This window comes from Geotrypetes seraphini, chromosome 2, assembly GCF_902459505.1.
Source record: "Geotrypetes seraphini chromosome 2, aGeoSer1.1, whole genome shotgun sequence".
Taxonomy (NCBI): Eukaryota; Metazoa; Chordata; class Amphibia; order Gymnophiona; family Dermophiidae; genus Geotrypetes; species Geotrypetes seraphini.
In genome coordinates this window covers 108030014-108044621 of record NC_047085.1, presented here as the reverse complement: position 1 = coordinate 108044621, position 14608 = coordinate 108030014, and the positions used below count along the sequence as shown (strand labels likewise).

The following is a 14608-nucleotide window of genomic DNA, read 5'->3' as shown; positions in this document are numbered from 1 at the left end:
GATAGCTACCTGGGGCAAAGTGTGGTGAATAGATGGAGTCGAAGTCAAAAGAAGAAAAGAAGTGGCATTAAGGTGGAAAAAGCAGTTAAAATCTGCAAGGGAGAGATAATACCAGCCTGACACTACTGCTTTGGCCGAATGAGCAAGATGTATGAAAGCAAAGATATCCTCTGTTCTCTGATCGTGGAGTATTGTATAAAACAGCACATCAATTTGAAGAATTAAAATAGGGGGTGACTGAAGAAGTCAAACCACATTCATATGGTGGGATTGGGACAGATGGTTAAATTATAGGGAACAGTTTTGGATCTTTACTGTCAGTCACTGTCAGGTCTCAGTGCTGAAGTGAGTGGATGTTATGAATTGAACTGACTTTATTACTTTCCAGTTTTGACATGCTTCGACCAAGAGACAACATATGTTTTAGTTTGTTGAGCCATTACTGTGGCTTCTTATACTCTGAATTATAGTGTACTGCTAACCAGATTAGAGGTCAATAAATGCTTTTTTTTAAAATCATTTTTAACTGGTAGAGTCTAAATTATCTAAATATCAGCCTAATTTACCCCCTCCTTTACAAAGCCGTGCTAGCGTTTTTAGCGCCAGAGAGATGGTAACAGCTCAGACGCTCATAGGAATTCTATGAGTGTCGGAGCTGTTACCACGGTGGCCTGTGCTAAAAAACGCTAGCGCAGCTTTGTAAAGGAGGGGGTTAGGGATGTCTCAAGGATCAGCTCTCTCTACTCTGTTTTTAAATTTATATCTTGCATCCCTTTGTAAAATCTGGTCATTATGTAGATAACATTCAGTTCTTTTTTGCAATTACATCATCGTTGGATGATGTGATCAATCTTATTAATGCTTGCTTTAGTGATGTCGAGTCATGGATGATGTCAATTTGGCTGGTTTTTAATATAGCACCACTAGGACTGAACAGATCTAGCTCTTTTTGAAACTCAGTGACGATTCTACTAGGGCAGGAGTAGGGAATTCCGGTCCTCGAGAGCCGTATTCCAGTGGGGTTTTCAGGATTCCCCCAATGAATATGCATGAGATCTATGTGCATGCACTGCTTTCAATGCATATTCATTGGGGAAATCCTGAAAATATGACTGGAATACGGCTCTCGAGGACCGGAGTCCCCTAACCCTGTACTAGGGACTCATCAGATAACTGTTTCTTTGCAGATCCAGAGTTTAAGGATTTTGCTTGATCCATCTTGCTCAATGAATTTATGTTTTAAAAAGGTGACCAAATCTGTATTCTGTAAGCTACAACTGTTAAGTAGGTTGACATGTTTGTTTGTTTTTTTTATTTCCTGAGGATTTTAGATCAGTATTATATTGGCTAGTTTTAACAAAATCATTATCATATTTCATGTTTTTGTTACCAATTTGCTCGATAGCAGCATTGCAGCTCACACATTATGATGCTACCTTTTATTGTTCACAACTACGCATTTTGATCATATTACTGCATTTTGGTATTAATTACACTGGCTGCATGTGCTGTGGAGGATAAAATTCAAAGTTTTTGACACTGATAGGTCAAGCATAAACATTGACAAGTCCACTTATATTTCAACAAGGTTTTAAAAATTTATTGCCCATAATGCTGATGTTGTTCAGAGGGTAAATAAGAAAAAATCACCAAACGGGTTCAGAGTGAAACGGAGACAACCAAAAACAAAACAAAGCTGTGGAGGCGATGATCTCGATACCGTAAATAATTTATTGTGAAAAGTCTTCACAGATAAAAGCGATGCATATCCTCGACAACTCCAAATAGTACACAGTATCAGATCTGTGGTATGGACCCGACACGGTTCGTGTTTCGGTGTGAAACAACCTTCTTCTGGGGTCTGTTGTGTTAAAGCCACAAAAAATAGAAATGCTTGAAAGCATCCAAAATACTGTGTGATAAAAATTGGAACGCAGCCAATGCTGTCTGAATCCAGCAATTGTGGCGATCTGATTGCCAAGACCTACTAATAACAAGGGTTAGCTGTAGAATAACATGTTGTAACAGGAATCCATATTGATAACTTCTGTCTGTGGATTTTTTTTTTTATTAAACTTTATTGATTTAAAAATATTAACAGTGCAATAAACAAGTATGTGAACAAATAGCAACACAAGATTATTTTAAAAACTAAGGGGTGCGCTAAATGTTAAGATACCCATAGGAATATAATAGATGTCTTAGCGCGTGCTAAATCAGTTAGTGCACCTTAATAAAAGGACCCCTAAAATACATAACATAAAAATGGTTCTTGCTTCTATGGGAAATCAATGTAAATTTAAAAATAAGGATATTAAACTGATAAGAACAGATACTACACTTGATCTTAGCCAAAAGGCTGAGATGCTTATTTTAAGAACATTGTAAGAATCAAGTGCCTCTACCACAATCCTAAACTGATCAAATTGAAAAAGGTCTGGACTATTTCCTGGAGGAAAAGTCCATGTCTGTTGCTGAGATAGACATGGGAGAAGCCACTGCTTGCCCTGGATTGGTATCATGAAATGTTGCTATTTAGGGGGATTTAGGAATGGCTTGACAAGTTGCAGCTATACTCACTCGAGGAACGCAGAGAGAAGGGGAGACATGATTGAGACGTTCAAATATGTCACGGGCCGTATCGAGGTGGAAGAAGATATATTTTTTCTCAGGGACCCACGGCGATGAGAGGGCATCCGCTGAAACTCAAGGGTGGGAAATTTAATGGTGACACCAGAAAATATTTCTTCACCGAAAGAGTGATTGATTGCTGGAATGATCTTCCACTGCAGGTAATTGAGGCCAGCAGCGTGCCAGATTTTAAGAAAAAATGGGATTGGCACGTGGGATCTCTTCATAGAGGAAGGTAGGGGTGGGTCATTGTTGTGGGCAGACTGGATGGGCCTTGGCCCTTTTCTGCTGTCAGTTTCTATGTTTCTATGTTAGTGATCTAGAATGGCTATAGTGAGGACAGGCTACTGGGCTAGATGGACCATTGGCTATTCTTATGTTCTTATGATTTTTGGACACATTGTAATTGTCTTAGTATTAAAAGAAAAGTTTGAAATGAATTATTAACTGGGATAAATTATTTTTTTCTTTTGGTTTCTCTTACTAAACCATGAGAACTTCTGTTTTGGCTTCCTTACAAGGTCCTCTGGCAGTACATTTATCAAATCTTTTTTATTACTAATTTCTTCTTGCCTTAGACCTATTTTTCTTTATGATAACTTATGTAGCAGTTATCTTTTTCATAGTCCTCTTTAATTGATTCAATTGATCACCTATATTCTTTTGTTCTTTTCTGGCAACAAAAAAATCTTTCTTTTCTGTATTTCATTTCTTTTCTTCCTCTGTAATTCCTCTATCTTCTTCCGTGCCTTCTAATTTTGGGGGCCATTTTCCTCAGAGCTTATTCCTATATTTTACGCAAAAAAATATGCAGGAATATGTGCAGAAAAAGTGAGCATTGGGAGTGGCAAGGAGTGAATAGAGACTGTGAGAGTGAAACCCAGCATCTTAGCACCTGAAGATAAGTAACACTTTTTCTGCACATATTCCTGCATACATATTTTGAAAGTTTCATGTTTATTATTTATTTGATATACCGCCTATCATTATTTCTAGGCGGTTTACAATAAATTTAGTAAAAACATAACTGATAAAACAGGGGCTTTAAAGATAACATTATTACTGGGCAGGGCCGCCATCAGGGCAGTACTACCAGTCCTGCATTCAGGGGCCCGGAGCTGACAGGGGGCCCGGGCTCCCCCAGAGTCCTAGGCCACAGTCTAGGGAGGGGGCGGTCCGCCCCAGATGCACAGGAGAGAGCTGGACGGGGCACCCTCGGAGTTCAATACATCTCGAGCCGCGAGGCTCGCCTTCTGTTCCTACCTGCCCTACCGCTCACATTTAGCCGATTGGAAGTATTCCCCGATGTCAGCGCTGACATCGGAGGGAGGGCTTAAGCAAAGCCTGCCCTCCGACGTCAGCGCTGACATTGGAGAATACTTCCTGTTGGCTATTTGTGCGCGGCAGGACAGGCAGGAAACAGGAAACAAGCCTCTCGGCTCGAGCTCCGTTTTGCTGAGAAAGTTGCAAAGATGGGCTAGGAGGCAAACGCGGAACACAAAAGGGGGAAGGGAGTGCGTTTTGGACACAAGGCATGAACTTGGGAGAGAGGAAGGGAGGGGAAGAGATGCTGAGGTGGGGGAGGGAATGGGTTTTTGGACACAGAAGGCATGGACTTGGGAGAGAGGAAGGGAGGGAAAGAGATGCTGAGGTGGGGGAGGGAATGGGTTTTTGGATACAGAAGGCATGGACTTGGGAGAGAGGAAGGGAAGGAAAGAGATGGTTGTGTACATGGGGAATAGAAGAAGGGAGAATTTTTAGTCATAGGGAGGGAGTGAGGTACAGATAGTGGCATACCAAGGTGGGGGAGGGGCGGTCCGCCCCGCGCCGGTTTTACATCCCAAGAGGGTGCACAGCTGGCCACCCTCCAGTGTTCTCCCTAGGCCGGCAAACTGCGGCTCTTTAGCCACTTGAGTGCCACCGCCGCCATCGGGAACAGGCCGGCGCCAAGTTCTCCCTGCTTTTCCCAGTGGGGCCGACCCAACTCTCGCCACTCGCGTCAATTCTGACGTCGGAGAGTACGTTCTGGGCCAGCCAATCGCTGCCTGGCTGGCCTAGAACGTCCTCTCCGACGTTAGAATTGACATCGGGTGGCGAGAGTTGGTCGGCCCCGCGGGGAAGAGAAGCAGGGCGAACTCGGCGCCGGCCTGTTCCCAATGGTGGCAGTGGCAGCCTATTCCCCAGTGGCGGTGGCAGCATTTTCCCAATGGTGGTGGCATAGGGGAGGGCAGGGAGAAAGAAAGAAAGGAGGGGACAGGAAGCCAGAAAGAAAGAAAGGGGGCAGGGTGAAACAAAGAAAAATGGGGCACGGAGAAAGAGAGAGAAAGACAGACATACAGAACGAAAGAGGGTGTGGAGAGAGAAAGAAAGAAGGGGGCAGGGTGAGAGAGAGAGAAAAACAGACATACAGAAAGAAAGGGGGTATGGAGAGAGAGAAAAAGAAAGAAGGGGCAGGGTGAAACAAAGAAAAAGTTTGGTGAGGGAATGAGGTCTGGAGGAGAGGAAGCATACAGGAGGCTGAAAGAAGGGAAGAAATATTGGATGCACAGTCAGAAGAATAAAGTGCAACCAGAGACTGATGAAATTACCAAAGGTAGGAAAAATGATTTTATTTTCAATTTAGTGATCAAAATGTGTCTGCTTTGAGAATTTATATATGCTGTCTATATTTTGCACTATGGCCCCCTTTTACTAAACCGCAATAGCGTTTTTTAGCGCAGGGAGCCTATGAGCGTTGAGAGCAGCGTGGGGCATTCAGCGCAGCTCCCTGCGCTAAAAATCGCTATCGCGTTTTAGTAAAAAGGGAGGGGGAATATTTGTCTATTTTTGTATAGTTGTTACTGAGGTGACATTTGCATAAAGTCATCTGCCTTGACCTCTTTGAAAACCCGCGGAATATAAATGATAATTAACATTTTCTCTGCGTACAGCGTGCTTTGTGTTTTTAAAATTTTATTGTTGGTAGATCATTTTGACTTGGCCACAAAGGTAAGGGGGAGGGAGGGAGGGAGGGGAGCTGCTGAAAGACATCTAGTAATCCTTGCAGGCTTGACTGTGCAGGGAATTATTTTTGTAAAATCATGTTTTGTTATGTGACTGGCATTATTTAGACTTTAATTTCTATGAATGAATAGAATGAAAATGATATAAATTACTTGCTTGTTTTTATGTGCGTGCGCTGAAGGAAAGTGGAGAGAGAGTGGGCTGAGGACGCTGAGGGAAATGGGGAAGAGAGAGTGGGGAGAAGACGCTGATTTATAAATTGACAATTGTTCAGAATATTGTTTCTTTTTTATATTCATCCATAGCTGCATGTTAATGATGTGCTCATATGCACTTATTTATCATCATATGATGTGATTCTCAGCACCTAGTTTTCTTATATGGAGACTATACGCATAATCAGTCCGTCCCTGCAAGAAGTTATCTTACAAGTCTACCAGACTCCATTTTAACATCCTTTGTTTAATGTTTTTATAGTTTAAAGATCCTCAGAGGGCCACCTCGCACTCAAATATATTTCATGGTGCGGGGCTTTATGCACCCTTTCGTCACTGGACCTGTCTTTTAAAGTGTGTATAACATACGTTTTTCAATTATGATTAAAGTATAAAGTATACCAAAAGTGTACCAAAAGTACTTAGCTTTTTAATTGACGCTAGTCGGGAGGGTGGAATCATAAATGTCCAACATGTTTCGCCCGTCTGTCTGCCAGGGCTTTGTCAAGGCTCCCACTCCCTACAAAAAGATTATAAATATAAAGGGTCATATACGGGTTCCCTAAGTATCTAAACCTTAACCATATAACAAATATTAAACCTTTTAATGTGTTTTAAAACTGTTAGTTTCTTACCGTTAAGTAACCACTTTCACCAACCTATGCGTCGCCGACGAAATGGCGGCCACGTATTCGGTCAGCTGTTATATACGTTTGCACAACGATAACGTCCCATAAACTGAGGGACGTCATAGCGTGACGTAATTTTACCTACTAGCTTCTATAAAATATTTAACTGGTTTATTTTGCTGGAAAATGACAATCAATCCCAGGAATAAAAGTCAAAGCAATGTAGCCCATTCTAATTCATTGTTTAATCCCTTGGGAGCTACCGTGTTTAAACGGTAGATCCACCTCTGTTCAGAAAAATTTAACCTACCCTCCCAATCACCCTCCAGTTCTTCCTCATTCATACATTCAATCACTCTCCATTGTAGGTGCTTAATCTCATGCCCCTTATCCAGCCAATGTTGTACTATAGGTGCCTGCACCGTACCAGTATTTATGCGAGATTTATGCTCATTTAGTCTTATGTTGATCGCTCGCTTAGTCCGGCCCACATATACAAGATCACACGGACAAACTATGATGTAAACCACCCTAGTGGTCTTACAATTGGTGTTTGATCTGGCTTTGACTACATACCCAGATTGGGGATCAATCCACTGGGTCCCTTCTAAAGTAAGATCACACCATTGGCAATGATGGCATTTACTATGCTCTGCTTGTTGAAGTGGCCGTGATATTTTTCTCAAAGCCTGTCCAATAGTCTTGCCTCTCAGATAGGAGAGTGATTGAATGTATGAATGAGGAAGAACTGGAGGGTGATTGGGAGGGTAGGTTAAATTTTTCTGAACAGAGGTGGATCTACCGTTTAAACACGGTAGCTCCCAAGGGATTAAACAATGAATTAGAATGGGCTACATTGCTTTGACTTTTATTCCTGGGATTGATTGTCATTTTCCAGCAAAATAAACCAGTTAAATATTTTATAGAAGCTAGTAGGTAAAATTACGTCACGCTATGACGTCCCTCAGTTTATGGGACGTTATCGTTGTGCAAACGTATATAACAGCTGACCGAATACGTGGCCGCCATTTCGTCGGCGACGCATAGGTTGGTGAAAGTGGTTACTTAACGGTAAGAAACTAACAGTTTTAAAACACATTAAAAGGTTTAATATTTGTTATATGGTTAAGGTTTAGATACTTAGGGAACCCGTATATGACCCTTTATATTTATAATCTTTTTGTAGGGAGTGGGAGCCTTGACAAAGCCCTGGCAGACAGACGGGCGAAACATGTTGGACATTTATGATTCCACCCTCCCGACTAGCGTCAATTAAAAAGCTAAGTACTTTTGGTACACTTTTGGTATACTTTATACTTTAATCATAATTGAAAAACGTATGTTATACACACTTTAAAAGACAGGTCCAGTGACGAAAGGGTGCATAAAGCCCCGCACCATGAAATATATTTGAGTGCGAGGTGGCCCTCTGAGGATCTTTAAACTATAAAAACATTGAACAAAGGATGTTAAAATGGAGTCTGGTAGACTTGTAAGATAACTTCTTGCAGGGACGGACCGCTTATTTATCATCATAACATATATATCATCATTAACATGCAGCTGTGGATGTGTAAGGACAGGCTGAGGAGGATGGATGGGAAGGAAGAAAGGTGCACATATCAACATATCGTACATTTTTAACATGCATGATGCAGCTATAGGCAAGCTGAAGAGGATGGGATCATACAGATGTGTATGTTCAGATGTGTAGTTTTTTCTGATATATTTATTAAGCTTACAGTATTTATAAAAACACATTTAATACTTGTTACAAAAAATATTGTGCAATTGTGATCTACTTCTGGCCTACAAAGGTCAAAAGAAATCCTTAACTGAGATTTTACATTCAAAAGTGAATTATAGCTACTAGCACTATTATTTATTAGTTATTTATTATGCAGATGTTTGTTAGTTTATTATTAGTTCAGTATTAGATATATGTTAGTTTAGAATAGATAGGTATAGATTAGTTTAGTTTAGGTTAGGTTAGGGCCCTGCTGAAAGAGTCTACCTTGACGTGGTTGCAGGCTTACAAATCTTTTGGTCAAAGAGTGCGGTGACAGAGAAAAGTATGTGTGTATTCGGCCCATGGAAGAAGGGGGGTTTGGGGGGGGGGAAGGGGTGCAAGGGGGGCCCAATAGGATTGCTCAGTAAGGGGCCCAGAAATTTCTGATGGCGGCCCTATTACTGGGACACACAGACAATTTTCCAACTCTTGCTCTCATTCTGATAAACTCCACCCAACACCACCTACATTGGAGGGTGAGGCTTTTCCCCTCATCGCATGACATATGGGACTATCAATTCAGGATCAACCACAGATTCTTCCAGGGGCTGATCAATGCGGTGTTGAGAGGCTGCAAAATTGTTGGGCAGCGATTGATTTAACAGTTGAAGTATGTCAGGACGACATTGTTAAGAGGAGGTTTTTCGGCCTATGAAGTAGTTTCCCTATCTAGCATTGCCTGCAAGATAAGATCTGGCGGCGTGCAGGGATCTGAGGTTTTTCCTCCTATTAAAAGTGTTTATAGAAGCCATTTCTGAGGTATGGATGACTAACTATTCAATGTAATGCATTTTTGGGCTTATTCCTATGTTTCCCAGGAGAATTTTAATTTGTTTGCTCTTCAACCAGATTGTCCTCCTTTTCTATTTCTATCTCTTCTACTTCATTCTTATTATTTTAATTCTAAACAAAGATTTTCTACATCTAGTGTGGACTGTCAGGATGAGATTGGGAGCTTTGGAAGCTTAGTTGTGCTTGAGAAAGAGAGGAGATTCTAGCGGAGGAAGGACATTTTTGAGCCCAGCAGATGTGATGACATCATAAGTTCTGCCCCCTTCTCCTGGAATATCAGCTCTATATGCCAAGGGTGAGCGTGTGATATTGGGAGCTTCGTAAACATAGTTTTGCCTGAGAAAAGGAGGAAATCCCAGCAGAGGAAGGAATCTATCAAGCCCAGCTGATGTGATGACATCATAAGCTCTGTCCCCTGCTCCCAGAATACAAGGGGGTGCTGAAAAGTTCTCAGCCCAACCAAGAAAAGAATGATGTGGATATGATTCAATGACTGAAACAATGTCAAAATGTAGAATTGTGTTTCTGCAAATTGGCACTTAACGAAATAAGATAACACTCTTCAGAATTTAGGAAGTTGTTTGTTTGAGCTGAGAACTTTTCAGCATCCCCTCATATCAATGCTGTATGCCAAGGGTCAGTAGGTAAGATTGGGAGCTGTGGAAGCTTAGATTTGCAAGCAACTAGTGTAGGGGTATTTACTTATTTGTACCTGAAGGTTAGGCCTCTCTGACATCATCAAGCCTGAACCATTGTTTACAAGAAATCATTCCAGCCTAAACCTAGCAAGAAGAGAAAGAAGACTACATCTTTGCTGTTTCTGCCTGATGCATTCTGGGTATGTACCAGAACGGTATTATAGTCAAGGACATCCAGCTATGCCTACATGCTCAGCCTGTGTGAATCTTGGGGGAGGAATTGCTCCTGTGCATCTTATCTAACGAAGGCGCCTGTTTCACGGCCTGTACGAGACTCTATACAGAAAGGCTATTCATCTAAGTTATGTTTCTGGATTGGTCCGGAGAGGTCATCCAAGTGGAATGTGCAAATTATTAATTTAGTCTGTGTTGGGAAATGAGGGAACTTGCATCTTATCATAGGTTTTCTCTGCACTTCTAAATAATTAAGACCTGAAAAGTTACCTCTTGTGACTCTCTGTCTGAGAGAGAGAACCGGACTTTTATACATCTGGATTCCATCACATAAAGGAAACCTTTGCTGCCTACCTAATTTACAGCTTCTCCAGTTGCTGATGGACTGTTCCAAAACAGAAGAATTCTAAATCTACTAAGCGGAGAAAAGACGTCTTCCATTTCACCTGATTCTGTGCTATGATCTAATTGGATGGTGAGAATAAGGCATTCTATTGTCTTTTCAGCTGTGTTAGAGAAGGAATCCTATTGTCTTTGGGATAAGGAAGTGAAGTACCTGCGGTGATAAACTGTAATAGATTGCTGCTAATCAGAAATTATTATTATAAGGAATTATTCAGAGTGTAAGAATTAGTTTTACTCATTTATCTAACAAGTGTTGTGTGATAATTATGTACTGAGTTTCATACATGTATTCGGATATTTTGTGAACAATAATTAGTTATTGCTGCTGGCATATGAATTATATTTTTATATGTCTAATAAAGTATTTCTCATAGCCTGGGTCTCTGTGTCGTGTAAGTAGGCAAAGCTAGCTGAACTTGGATGAAATATTATGGTCTTCCCTAGAAAACTAACAGGCAAGTATTTGTTTATGTAACTGATTAGTATACCATAAATCTTACTACACTAGGCATGCAACATAAATTGAGAGCATAAAATCAAACAATGAAAAATATCATGCATGCAGTAACTCCATTCCAGTACTCACCTGTGAGTTAAAGATACTGGTGCAATACAGAGCTGTGACATTTTTTAGTGTTCAATTGTATGCTCTCAACTTATGTTGCATGACTTTGAATGAATCTATAAGAGATTACAACTCCTGATGCAGGCTTTGAGTGTTGAAACACGGCCCCGTGTTGAGTCGTTATCATTGCATGGTGGACATTGAGAGCTCTTTACGGTGGTTATTTAATTAAATTGTTGATTGATTTCCCTCTGGGTGTTTTGGAAGGCCTACTTTTTTTGACTGCTTTATTTTCCATAGGTTTTGTTTCTTTTTTTGGTTTGTGACTAAATGGAAAAATTGGCCATTTTCCGGCCATGAGAAAAGTAGCCTTAGCACATATGAAAGACCCATGTAAGAGGAACGTTAAGGCCACATTTTTGCCACAGTTTAGTAAAAGGACCCCCTAAATTTCTAGGTGAAATTTTGACATTTATTTCTTTGTCCACATTTATACATACTAGTATTCTAAACATTTATACTCATAATTGGCACACAAATCTTAGCTCCAATTTTTAAAATTATTTACTCACTCCCTCCAAAACTGTGCACGCTATTTACCTGTGATACTCTGTAGGCTAGTCCTTGCTATGCTTCCCTGCTTTCCACAGATTCTTTCAGTTGCTTGATGTTCATTCCCATGTCATACTTGATGGTATTGCAACTCACCTAGAAATTTATTAATGAGCTATATTTACATTTTGATTACCAATGGATTGATTGATTCACATCTCTTGATTGTGAAATACAACATCTGTAGTTCATTCCTTATTTTTTCCATTCAGGAAAATCTGTGCATTTAAATTCATGATGCACAAGAAACATTCATGCTTTAGTGATCAATCAGATCGATTGCTGCAAATCCCTTATGGCTGATATAGGGGTGACTATTATAAAAAGATTTAAATTATGCAGGATACTGCAGTCAGACTTTTGTAATGGGTAGACAGGTTTACTCATGTTACACTGTTGATTTATGAGCAACACTGGTTACCAGTTGCAGTCCAGATCTAATTCACCACCCTTCTTTTAACTCATTAGGATTTTTACACACAAAGATCACGTTATCTCACTTCTTACTGATACCACATATTTCTATATGTACTATCTGATCAATAAGGCTATATTTCAGGTTATATTTATTCAGTTTTAGGGCTCCTTTTACTAAGGTGCGCTAGCGTTTTTAGCGCATGCAGGAAATTACCACGCACTACGCTTCTAGAACTAACGCCAGCTCAATGCTGGTGTTAAGGTCTAGCACACGCGGTGATGCAGCTATTCTGTGCGTTACAGCCCTAGTGCAACTTAGTAAAAGGAGCCCCTAGTTCTAGCCATGGGAGGATCGAGCTGCATTGCCTTCTTGTCGGTTGATAACCTTCTGTGTCTGTAGGAGAGGGGAGCACTCTAGAAATAATAAATGGCAGTAGTAGTAGGGTAGAGTGGTAGGTTTCCCTTTCTGAGTGCTTTCTATTAGTTACTCTGTCTTGTCTCTTCTTGTCGTGTTCCTAGCTGAGTTTCAATTAGCTAGTCAATTGTGTCAATTTGCCATTTTTTTTAAATGCCGTAAACTGCTTTGCTGTTTATAAGATGAAAAGCATTTCATTAGATATAGATTATTGGAGATTATTCTGGGGTTTTATTGACTTGTTTCCATTTTTCTTATTCCTAGTTGAGTTTCAGTTATATAGTTTCATTTTTGTTGTTGTTAGTATTTTTATATATTTATTAGGATTTATGAACCTACTTTATGAAGTGATTCACCCATGAAAAGTGGCCTCATATTATATTGCATATAAAATGCCTCTGGGGTTATCTCTCAGTAGGAACTCCATAGTGTATTAGTGTCTCCTTCAACGGTATAAAGCACTTTAGGAATTGACCATGTGAGACACAGTGTAATTATGGCATAGGTGCTTGTGTCTTAGAGACAAAGTGTCGTCCTGGGAAAATATGCCTACAGCGGCTAACAGCTCTGTTGTTTGGGAGAAGAATAATGATGTGCATGCATATGGTAATTAAACTGATAATGTATTATATAATTAGAGTTGGGGGATGGTCTAAAATCTGTGTCAGTGTACTTCATTTGGTTATCCCAAGATACAAAGGGCCTCTAACCTGTGTGTTTTTGCATATAGGATGCCATTTTTTGACGCAAACCTTTCTGCTGTAATTTCAGATTTTGTTGGAACTGAACCTTATATTTGTCTTTAAAAAAATCAAAGTAATTAAGTGGAGAGGATGCATTATTAGGCTAATGAATATTTTAAGATGCAAATTCCTGGACCACCAAGCCCCCTTCCTCAGGCATTCTACATTTATTCAGTAGATGCTGTGTACACATGTTTTTAATACATTTTTAAGTCTATGTTAACATTTTTGTTACATTTTTTGTAATGTAATTAATTGTAAGTAACCTAAAATGTGATCTATAGTTGACAAACAACACAAAATTATTCCTGCCTCAAGAGCTCCTAACAAAATTCAAGTACATTACATGAGTGACTTATATTTTGCCTTAACCTTGCAGATCAAGCCAGATTACAAAAGAGGTAAACTGGACATTACCAGGGGAGTTACAGGGTAAGGTGCTAGTTACAGGAATAGAGAAAAATTACGGTACTGCATTAATTTGTCCTGACAAATTTTCTGAATAGCAGGGTTTTTATTTCCCTTTGGAGGGTTTTGTAATCAGGTGTTGTTATCAGTAAGTTGGCGAGGTAGTGGTCAAGTTTCGCTGCCTGGTTTGCTAGTAGGCCATCATACATCTTTTTGTGGAGTGTGCCTTTGATTGGAGGAGGGGGGGGAGTAAATGGAGTCTGAGTTCTTCTTGGCCTGGTTGAGTTGACTATGTCATTTGAGGTTACATATGAACATCTTGGGGTATTATTTTCAAACAAGATTTGACAGAGAACCCAGAAGAAGACTCTTTTAAAACTTGGGAACTGTCTTTCATCTGTCTTTTATGCTGTCCAACTGCTATTTAATACAAAAATATGTATCTACAGTACATATGCAAGATACATTTGATTTGTATCTAGAAAAGCTGATATTATTTTCACATTTTCACATTAAAATCTCTCTCACACACTCTTTCTCGGCTTCTAGAAATAATGATACAGAGAGAGAAAGGGAGATTGGAATTCTTAGCACTCCTTAGTTGATATCCTATAAAACAAAGGTTAGTTCCTATGCCACTGAAGTCTGTTGGGCCTGTATTTGCATGTTTGTTTTTCCTGCCTAGTAGATAATTTGGTTCCTACTAATGCTTTTGACCCTGGCTGCAGATTGTTTGAACAGAGATGAGATGGATCCTGCAGTAAGTAATTAAGTCTGCAGGAGCAGAGCTGCTTACTTTTCATTGCAGCAGATAATCAGAATGCGGCTGTTCGAGTGTAAAATGCAGAAATTAATGATCCTATATAATGCATATTAGAGCTTCATTTTAAAATCTAGCAATGCAGATGAACAAAGGTAAGGAGCGGCCTCCTGGGTCTGCATTTTCAATCTGACATGTAACTTGCTGAAATGCAGCAATTTGATATTTCATCCTAACAATCAACTGACTTCTGCTAATTACAGCTAAATACTAAATACTGACTTTTTTGAGAAAATTTTTCTGTATATTCTGTAATTTAATGTTCTTTTTACAGCATGTAAGTTCCTTGTTT

At 39.9% G+C, this 14608-nt stretch overlaps 1 pseudogene; it reads right to left on the bottom strand.

The window, feature by feature from the left end:
* Window positions 1-2264: 2264 nt before the first annotated feature.
* LOC117356091 lies at window positions 2265-2371 on the bottom strand (annotated as a pseudogene).
* Window positions 2372-14608: the final 12237 nt, after the last annotated feature.